General features: G+C 49.3%; 1 long non-coding RNA gene across 2 annotated transcripts; it reads left to right on the top strand.

Annotated features, from left to right (window-relative positions):
- The first annotated feature begins 332 nt into the window (after positions 1–332).
- LOC142016107 (uncharacterized) lies at positions 333–3,853 on the top strand. Of its 2 annotated transcripts, XR_012646295.1 has the most exons (4): positions 333–568; positions 1,303–1,364; positions 1,631–1,710; positions 3,827–3,853. It is a non-coding gene; the product is annotated as an uncharacterized LOC142016107 (long non-coding RNA). The 2 variants fall into 2 exon arrangements; XR_012646294.1 differs by lacking the exon at positions 333–568 and having other exon boundaries at positions 1,037–1,364.
- Positions 3,854–8,885: the final 5,032 nt, after the last annotated feature.

Genomic DNA, 8,885 nt, shown 5'->3' with positions numbered 1-8,885 from the left:
TGATCATGTATTAAAAGCTATTTTGTTTCTATTCCTTTGTCACAAATAGAATGAAAATATATTTAGTTTGAGTATCTTTTGTTTGTTTGATCTGAATTCTAGTGTAACAGCTGTAAAGTAAGTTAGCCTTTTTGTCCAAAATTACATTAGAGCTGCATTACAAGCAAGCGATAGTTATAATAACACATTTGATTTCTTTTTTATTGACCTCCATGTCTTCTCTTGTTTTCATTTCAAAATAAATATCCATAGCTGTCCACAGCTTTTCCTACAGGGCTGAAGAGCATTTGATATGGAGCAAGGCAATTCATAAATGTAGAAAACTACAACACTCCACCTGCAGGCATCGTTAGCTGGCAATGATGGGGATGATAGAAGCGATGGGAACAGTGACTGAACTCTGACCTTATTGATCGGTGCCACCTCCACCCAGCTGAGTTGCCGTGGCCCAGTCAGCTGAAAAGGAATTTAAAGGGCAGTCATCTTTAGTGTTAAACCCTCCTGTCATTAATAACATTTTCATCCATGACAGTGATAAACATGCAGTACTTGAAGAGAGTTTATTAAGGTCAGTCTATAAATAAAAATTAAAATTTAAAAAAATGGGTTTACACAGATGAACAGATGGATGAATAAAGTGATTGGCAAAACAATAAATATGAAAATAGACAAAGAGATAAAGTATCTGGCAGTGAGCCTCTGAAAAAGCCCTGTGCCTCAAATAGTGGCTTCTCTTCCCACCAGAAAAAAATAGATTTAATGAAGCGACTTCCGAACTTACAGATTTTGTGGATATACAGCCTGACTAATATTTTGTCACTTAATGCCTATCCTCCAACCTGATAAAAAGGATTGCACCCATTTTTCTATGTCAGGTGTATAATAAAGTGCTACTAAATTTTAAATGTCTTATCTCTCCTTGTATTTAAATACAGATAGCCTTAAACCTTGGAGTTTTTTCATCATACAAGACAGTTTATAAAACCTTGGCTGGCTTATTCCAGAAGTGGCTAGGATTTTGCACCTCTATTGAATACGTCCTCACCAGCAACAGATAGACTTCTTAATCTCCAAAATCTATATGTCATTAAAAATACCATCTCCTCTGCCATATTAATAAGGGAATGGGGAAAAATTTTTATCTATATTAAACTTTGAGATAGAGAAAATAGATTGTGAGCACGCAAATTAAATTACATATTGCATCATCAGTAGTGATAGGTGGGAAGTCAATAGAAACAAGTTAGAAGAGAAAAAAACTATTTAATTTTGTTTCCTACATTTCCATTTCTTTGTTTCTAGGTTGTCTGTCTCAAGCATGGAGGTGAATGGTGATTTTAGGAAAATTTGTAAGATCATTAATGGTAAGTAATTTGTTCAATCCAAGACCATCACTTTAAGTCTAATATCTTAAGTTTGTAAAGCGTTGTGATCAGTTTTCTAAATCCTTACTAAGATCATTGCACATATTATCTCTTTACCACAATATTTTCCAGAAAGGCCGTGCAGTCATTTTTAACCTATGTCAAAAAGGATGTAGAGTCCTTTGCATTTTTGTTTACCCCAAGTGAAGATCTTGAAAGATGAATCTGAAAGTCTGTCCTGTACTCTCACAAATCTGATCCTCCAGGTTCCCTGAACCCTCTCAAACTCAGCTGAAATCATTGTTTAAGTGAATGAGCTTGAAGATTGCCACCTGCCTTATAAAAGGTATTCTTCCCCTTTTATGATCTGGACCTTCGAATGTAAGCCACTCTGAACTACTTTTCTTCCAATCATAAATAAGTGGCTGTGCAATAAGTGTGCTCCTGATTAACCTAAGGTTGAATTTTGAAATAATTCTCTAGCACTTGAGGTATTGCAGATCACTGTGAATAACAAAGTAAGTTGGTTTGAATGTGTGAACTAATTAAATTACTTAAATTAATGTGCTGCAATGATAATGCTTTCAACTTATTGTTCTTTAGCTCATACTTGGGAAGGCTGGATGACAAGGCAGGTTGGAGATAGAAGCCAGAGAGCCCTTAACTACTAGGATAGCTGTTCATGTCCACTCCTGGTTAGCATTGACACTGAACTGTTACATATGATGACAGTTTTATGCCGATTGTGGCATAGGTCACAACCAGATAGTACAACTTCCCACCCTTGCTTGCAATCATCCTTTCACCATTAGTAGTGGTTTCTTCAGGTCAGGGTTGAGGCACACTGGAAGGAGAGTGTGGAGAAGCGTCCTGTTGGTGATGCCCTTGCTCTGCCTGCGTGCAGGTTAAAACATCAAAGAAGGAACAGAGTCTCCCAAGCAGTTGGTCCTGCACCTTTAGAAGCACTAAATTTACATGTACATTTATATTGTAAAACAGTAGCTAAAGCTGAACTTTTTTCCTTAAGAAACTTTAAAAGTTGATTGGATCATTGCAGGTGAGCTACAGCAGGACGCTTGTCATTTTCTGAATGCTTTTCATATGTTAGTGCCCAATCTTGCAGCTTCTTATTATCTGGAACTCATCTGGAATATAGTTGTAATTCTGTGTTTCGACTAGTGGAAAGATGGTGGGCTTATTTTTCAGCTGCTAATACAATGCTGAGACAACTTTACATAACAAAAATTGCTTTTATTATTGGAGTATATTTAGCACTATTAGAATTAAGGTTGTGTGTACATTTCCATCATAAAATCCTCTTTGCAAAACCAAAACTCAGAGGATAAACTCTCGTTGAAAGTATGGTTCTACTCTGAAAAATATAGGTGCCCATCAGGGACTTTTAATATGTTTTCTGTGTATTTGGAGTCAGATCTTTTGACTTCAGAGATGAAAGGAAGGTTGTAGCCCCTTTTTAATCCTATTAGCCCTCCATCCCAACAAATAGAATGACCTACACTCTCCATGTTGTGCAGCAGCAGCAGCATTGTTTGTTAAATTCCAGTCAGTTAATATGACAGCAATGGTTTTGCATAAGTGTTACTTTGGAACTAACTTGCGTTTAAAGGAAAGAGCCCATCTGGACTTCCAGATAGAGTCTGAAGTCTTGAAGTTATAGGAGGGAATTGTTTTAGTTGTAAACTGAGCACATTGGATTTGCACATCATTTATAAACATGGAATTCGCAATACAAATTTTAGAGCCCTTTTCTTGTGTAGAATCATAAATGAAACTGAAATTTGGCATGAAAGGTCTAAGCTGTAAAAAGATTGTTCTCCGAAGACAGTCATGCTTAGGTTACACCAGCAAGTTTTGCTGGCAGTACGCTGGTTTTGTCAACAAACTCGTGGAGCGTGCCCACACAAAATGCATTTTGTCAACAAGATCTAGACAAAACACAGCACTTTTGCTGGCAGTGTTCTGCCTCAAAGCTTTGAGGCAGAATGCTGCTGTCAACAGATTTTGCGGACAAAAGTTCTGGGTGGCCGCTCTGGGGGGAACCTTCTTTCGACAGACAGGACATCCACAACAATGGACAACCCTGTCCACTGTGTTTCCTGGTGCCAGTTTTGTCAGGAGAGCAGCCAGGCAGTGTGGCTGCTTTGTTGACAGGTCTGAGCATTCTTCAGATGGGCTTTTGTGTGAGGCTGTACTCTGTCAACAGAAGTTCTGTCAGGAAAACTCTCCTGACAGTGACTTTTGTTGACAGAGAGCTGTGGTGTAACCATAGCCTGTGAGTTTGGAGGCTTCACTTGTAAGAGGATGAGTTAATATGGAAGAGGCTTAGTGATTGCAAAAAAAAGAATGTTGCAACAATTCTATTGAAATACTTCCATATTTGTAAAGATTTTGGGATAATCAAGCTATTACCTTCTTTAAAATTAAAATGTATGTGCTTCCAGGGATACCCATTATTTTGTCTATTTTGGAGGTGGATGGAAGAAAGTGGTTCCCTTTATTACTTATTGGATAATTAGAAGGAAGAAGAAACTTCAATTGCTAATTTCTACACCCGTCTTTAGTGCACTTTGTCATATCATGGAGTATTTTGAATTAAAGAATAAAAATAAGAAAGAAAATTGAACAGTATGGAATTTGGTTCATGATGGTTTTTGTAATGATATGGAGAAATTGATCCACAGTTACCATTTCGGGGTCATTGTTATTTTTTCATGTTTTTTGGGGGGTCATTGGCTACATCTACACGTGCACGCTACATTGAAATAGCTTATTTCGATGTAGCGACATCGAAATAGGCTATTTCAATGAATAATGTCTACACATCCTCCAGGGCTGGCAACGTTGACGTTCAACGTCGACGTTGGGCAGCACCACATCGAAATAGGCGCTGTGAGGGAATGTCTACATGCCAAAGTAGCACACATCGAAATAAGGGTGCCAGGAACAGCTGCAGACAGGGTCACAGGGCGGACTAGCGCTTCCGGGGCAACAGCTAGCCGCTCCGTTAAAGGGCCCCTCCCAGACACACGCAGCCTGCACAGCACGCGGTCTGCAGAGCCATAGGCATGCACACCTTGAGCGACGCAGTCATGGACCCCCAGCAGCAGCAGCAGCAGCAGCCAGAGGTCCACCCAGCCTCCCCTGTAGGAGCAGTGCTCGCCCTGCTCCGTGCCATGCAGCAGGCAGCTGAGCACATCCTTGCCACAGAGGAGGAGCTGCCCACAGGGGAGGAGGACGCAACCCCCAACCCTGCAGCACCCCGCCCCACCCCCTGCCTCATACGTCGCCGGCTGTGGAGGTACCCCACCAGCATCGACTGGTGGGAGCGGCTGGTGCTCAGCAAGTGGGACGATGACCGCTGGCTCCAAAACTTTCGCATGAGCCGGCAGACGTTTCTGGAGCTATGTCAGTGGCTCACCCCCGCACTGAGGCACCAGGACACTGCCATGTGGCATGCCCTCAGCATTGAGAAACGGGTCGGTGTCACTGTCTGGAAGCTGGCCACTCCAGACAGCTACTGATCTGTGGGGCAGCAGTTTGGCATCGGCAAGGCCACCGTCGGGGCTGTCCTCATGGAGGTAAGAGGACCCACGGGGGGAGGGGGAGGCAGCCCTGGCAGGGGAGGGGGGCCCTGGCAGGGGAGGGCCACACACACCCTGCACACCCCTCGTTGGTGCTCTCCCATGTGCTTCCCCTGCAGGTCGTCCGCGACATCAATGCCCTGCTCCTCCACAGGCTCGTGAGGCTTGGGGACCCAGATGCCGCCATCGTGGGCTTTGCCACCTTGGGCTTCCCCAGTTGCTTTGGGGCTCTGGATGGGACCCACATCCCCATCCGCGCCCCGGAGCACAGTGGAGGATGCTACTTAAACAGGAAGGGCTACCATTCTGTGGTCCTCCAGGCCTTGGTGGACAGCCAGGGCTGTTTCTTGGACATTTATGTTGGCTGGCCTGGCAGCACCCACGACACCCAGGTATTCAGGAATTCGGGCCTGTTCTGTCAGCTGGAGGCGGGGACCTACATCCCCCAGTGGGAGATCCCTGTGGAGGACACCACCATGCCCCTCTGCGTCATCGCAGAAGCGGCATACCCCCTCCGGCCCTGGCTCATGCACCCTTACGTGGGCCATCTGTCAGCCAGCCAGGAGCGCTTCAACATGCGCCTGAACCACGTGCGCCAGGTGGTAGAGCACACATTTGGGCGCCTCAAAGGGCGCTGGAGGTGTCTCCTCACCCGCCTTGATGCAGGCCCCCCCAACATCCCCCAGATTGTGGGCACGTGCAGTGCCCTCCACAACCTGGTCGAGAGTAAGGGGGAGGCCTTCTTTCAGGGCTGGGCTGTGGAGGCCGGCAGGGCCGATGTGCAGCCACCCGCTGCCCCCAGTTGGCAGGTGGACCCCGAGGGGACCCGGGTCTGGGAGGCCCTGCGGGCCCAGTTCGACGAGGCTGCGGGGTGAACGCTGGCAGACCCCCTCTGCACGCCCCCCATCCTCCACAACACTCCCTGCCCCTACGCCCACACCACAGACCACCCAAGAGCACACCCCCCAACTTTTCTTCTAAATAAAAGCAGACATTTGTTCGCCAAATCAAATATCTGTAGAACTCATTATTATTATCAAGACTAACTATTTACAGGCAAAATCAAAATTATATATATGTATTATAAATAAGATAAGATGAAAGGGGAAGACAAGGAAGGGGAGAACTATATACATGGGGGGGCAAGGATCAGCATAACGGGTCTAATATAAAAACTCTTTACAAAAGAACATTAAACTGGGGGGAATACATACAAAGGGGGAGGCGGGGGCTATGTCCTGGGCCCCACACCCCCTAATGTCCAGCGCTGGGGGTGGGCGGCCACAACCCACACCTCGGCGTCAGCCGGGGCTGGCTGGGGGCCATGCAGACTGGTAGATATGGCCGGCGGGTGTCAGCTGGCCCCAGGTCCCCCTCAGCGGAAGGGCCCTCGGTGGTGGGTGGCGGTGCGACGGCGGACGGCGCAGTGGGTGGAGCAGGCAGGGCGGGCGCAGCGACAGCCAGCACAGCATGGGGGGCCAGGTAGTCGGCGATATGGTTGAATGTCCGCATGAAGGCCCCCCATGCCTCCTGGCACCAGGCCAGCGCCCGCTCCTGCAGCTGGAGGCAGCACTCCTCCACCCACAGCCGCTGCTCGGCAACCTCCAGCTGCCGACGATGGATGGCCAGCAGCTGGGGGTCCGTCGCCGTCGGGTGGTGGTGCTGGGTCCGCCGTCGTCCCCGCTGTGGGGCTGGTCGGTCCTCTGCCGAGGGGTGGCCTGGAGTGATGGCCCTGGTGGGCTGTCCGGGACCACTGACACCTCGCCGGTGCTCTCCGGTCCTTCCGATGGTGCAGCTGTGGAACACAGGAGTGGGGGAAGAAGAGTGGAGACAGCCGTTAGTGTGGGCCCCGAGCCATGGCCCTTGTCCCCCCACCCCTCTGCTGCTGGTTCCCCATCCCCGTCCCCGGGAGATGCTGCTGCTGCTGATGGGTGTCCCACTCCCTCCCCCCGGGGGACCCTAGAGGTTCCGCTCCCCCCAGCCCCGGGGATGGGGCATGGCACTGTTGTGCTGGGGGGCAGGGGCTGATGCACTCTTCTGAGGGACATGCCACTGCTGTCCTTGGGGCCATGGTCATCTGGGCATGTGGAGGGCCCTGGTCATATCTATTACCCCTGCCCCTCAACCCCGGGGGTGTGCACCGGGGGGTACATACCTGATGGTCCACTCCCACTGTCGGGGGACACCCTGTGGGCGGATGCCCTACTGGAGCTCCGGGAGGGGATGGCGATCCGCAGGCCGGCGTCGCTGGAGGAGGACTCGCCCTCCTCCTCCTCCTCCTCCGGTGCCCCGGGGTGGGCTCCTGGGGGGGCCCCTGGGGTGCGGGGCTTGCCTCCGGGGCGGACTCCGCCTCCAGGGCCTGCTGGGGCTCGTTGGCTGAGGTATCAAGTGTGGCTGGAGGGGAGAAGGTGTGCCAGGGGCCCAGGATGTCCCTGAGCTCCCTGTAAAAGGGGCAAGTGACGGGGGCAGCCCCAGATCGGCCAGCCGCATCCCGGGCCCGGGCGTAACCCTGCCGCAGCTCCTTCACTTTACTCCGGACATGATCCGGAGTGCGGGCAGGATGACCCCCGGCGGCCAGGCCCTCGGCCAGCCGAGCGAACGCATCCGCGTTCCGCCTCTTGCTCCCCATTACCTGGAGCACCTCCTCCTCGCTCGAGAGCCCCAGCAGGTCCCGAAGCTCAGCCTCTGTACAGGAGGGGCCCCGCTGCCACTTCCCCGCCTGGCTGCTGGGCTGGGAGCCCTGGCTCCCCTTGGGGGGGTCCCCTGGGGGCGCTTGGGGGGCTGGAGGGTGGCCATCGCGGCGGGTGGGGGTGTGTGGGCGTGGAGGAGCGTGCAGGCTGGCCGTGTAGCTGTGCTGCCGCCTGCACTCTCTCTCAGCTTCCTGCACAGAAAGGCAGGGGGCGGGGAGCTTTAAGGGGCCGCTGCACGCGGCGACCATCGAGCTCAGGGGCTGGGCAGAGCGTCTCTCAACCCCTCAGCTGATGGCCGCCATGGAGGACCCCGCTATTTCAATGTTGCGGGACGCGCAACGACTACACGTTCCCTACTTCGACGTTGAACGTCGAAGTAGGGCGCTATTCCCATCCCCTCATGGGGTTAGCGACTTCGACGTCTCGCCGCCTAATGTCGATGTCAACTTCGAAATAGTGCCCAACATGTGTAGCCGTGACGGGCGCTATTTCGAAGTTGGCGCCGCTACTTCGAAGTAGCCGACACGTGTAGACGCGGCCATTGTTTAATTTTTTTATATTTTTTCATGTGGTCATGCAACTATCAGTTCACATTTGTGCTAAAGTTCATTGAACTTTTGAGATTCACAAATAGTCTGGCTAAGGGACAGAAAGAGTACTCTATGATTTAGGGGATCCAGTACACCTCTGAGATTGTGAATAGTCAAAATGGATGGCTCTGTGAATAATCCAGGGGCTGAAATTTGTTCAAAACTATTTGGTGGAAATTTACAAATAATAAATCAAGATTAAATTGTGCTGTCATCATGGAGAGAAGAAGACTAAATTCATTAGAATTTATTCACAGTAAAGAATTGAATCAGCTCTGTAAAATATGCAGTATGCTGCTGATTGAAAAAATTGTTGGAAAGCTTAGTCCTGTTGTTGTCAAATCAATGTTGTTAATACAGAATGCTTCTCAATATCTAATCCTTCTAGTACTGAGTTTCTTCAACTCATATTGAGACTTCATGAGGCTGTTTCTGAGGCTGTGTCTACAAGGCGGAAGTTTAGAAAAACATCTCATGTCTGCTACTACTGGTTCAATGGAATTGTGGATATTTTTTTCTGAAATTACTTAGTGTCTTGACTGAGTCAGAATGACTTGCATGGGGGCTGCAGGTTGAGGCCCTCTGGATCTCTTTGCCTGATATTTACCAATGAAAATAATAATCAGGACATCATATCTC

This window comes from Carettochelys insculpta, chromosome 7 (assembly GCF_033958435.1).
Source record: "Carettochelys insculpta isolate YL-2023 chromosome 7, ASM3395843v1, whole genome shotgun sequence".
NCBI classification, from domain to species: domain Eukaryota; kingdom Metazoa; phylum Chordata; order Testudines; family Carettochelyidae; genus Carettochelys; species Carettochelys insculpta.
This window is presented reverse-complemented; position numbering and strand designations above follow the sequence as displayed.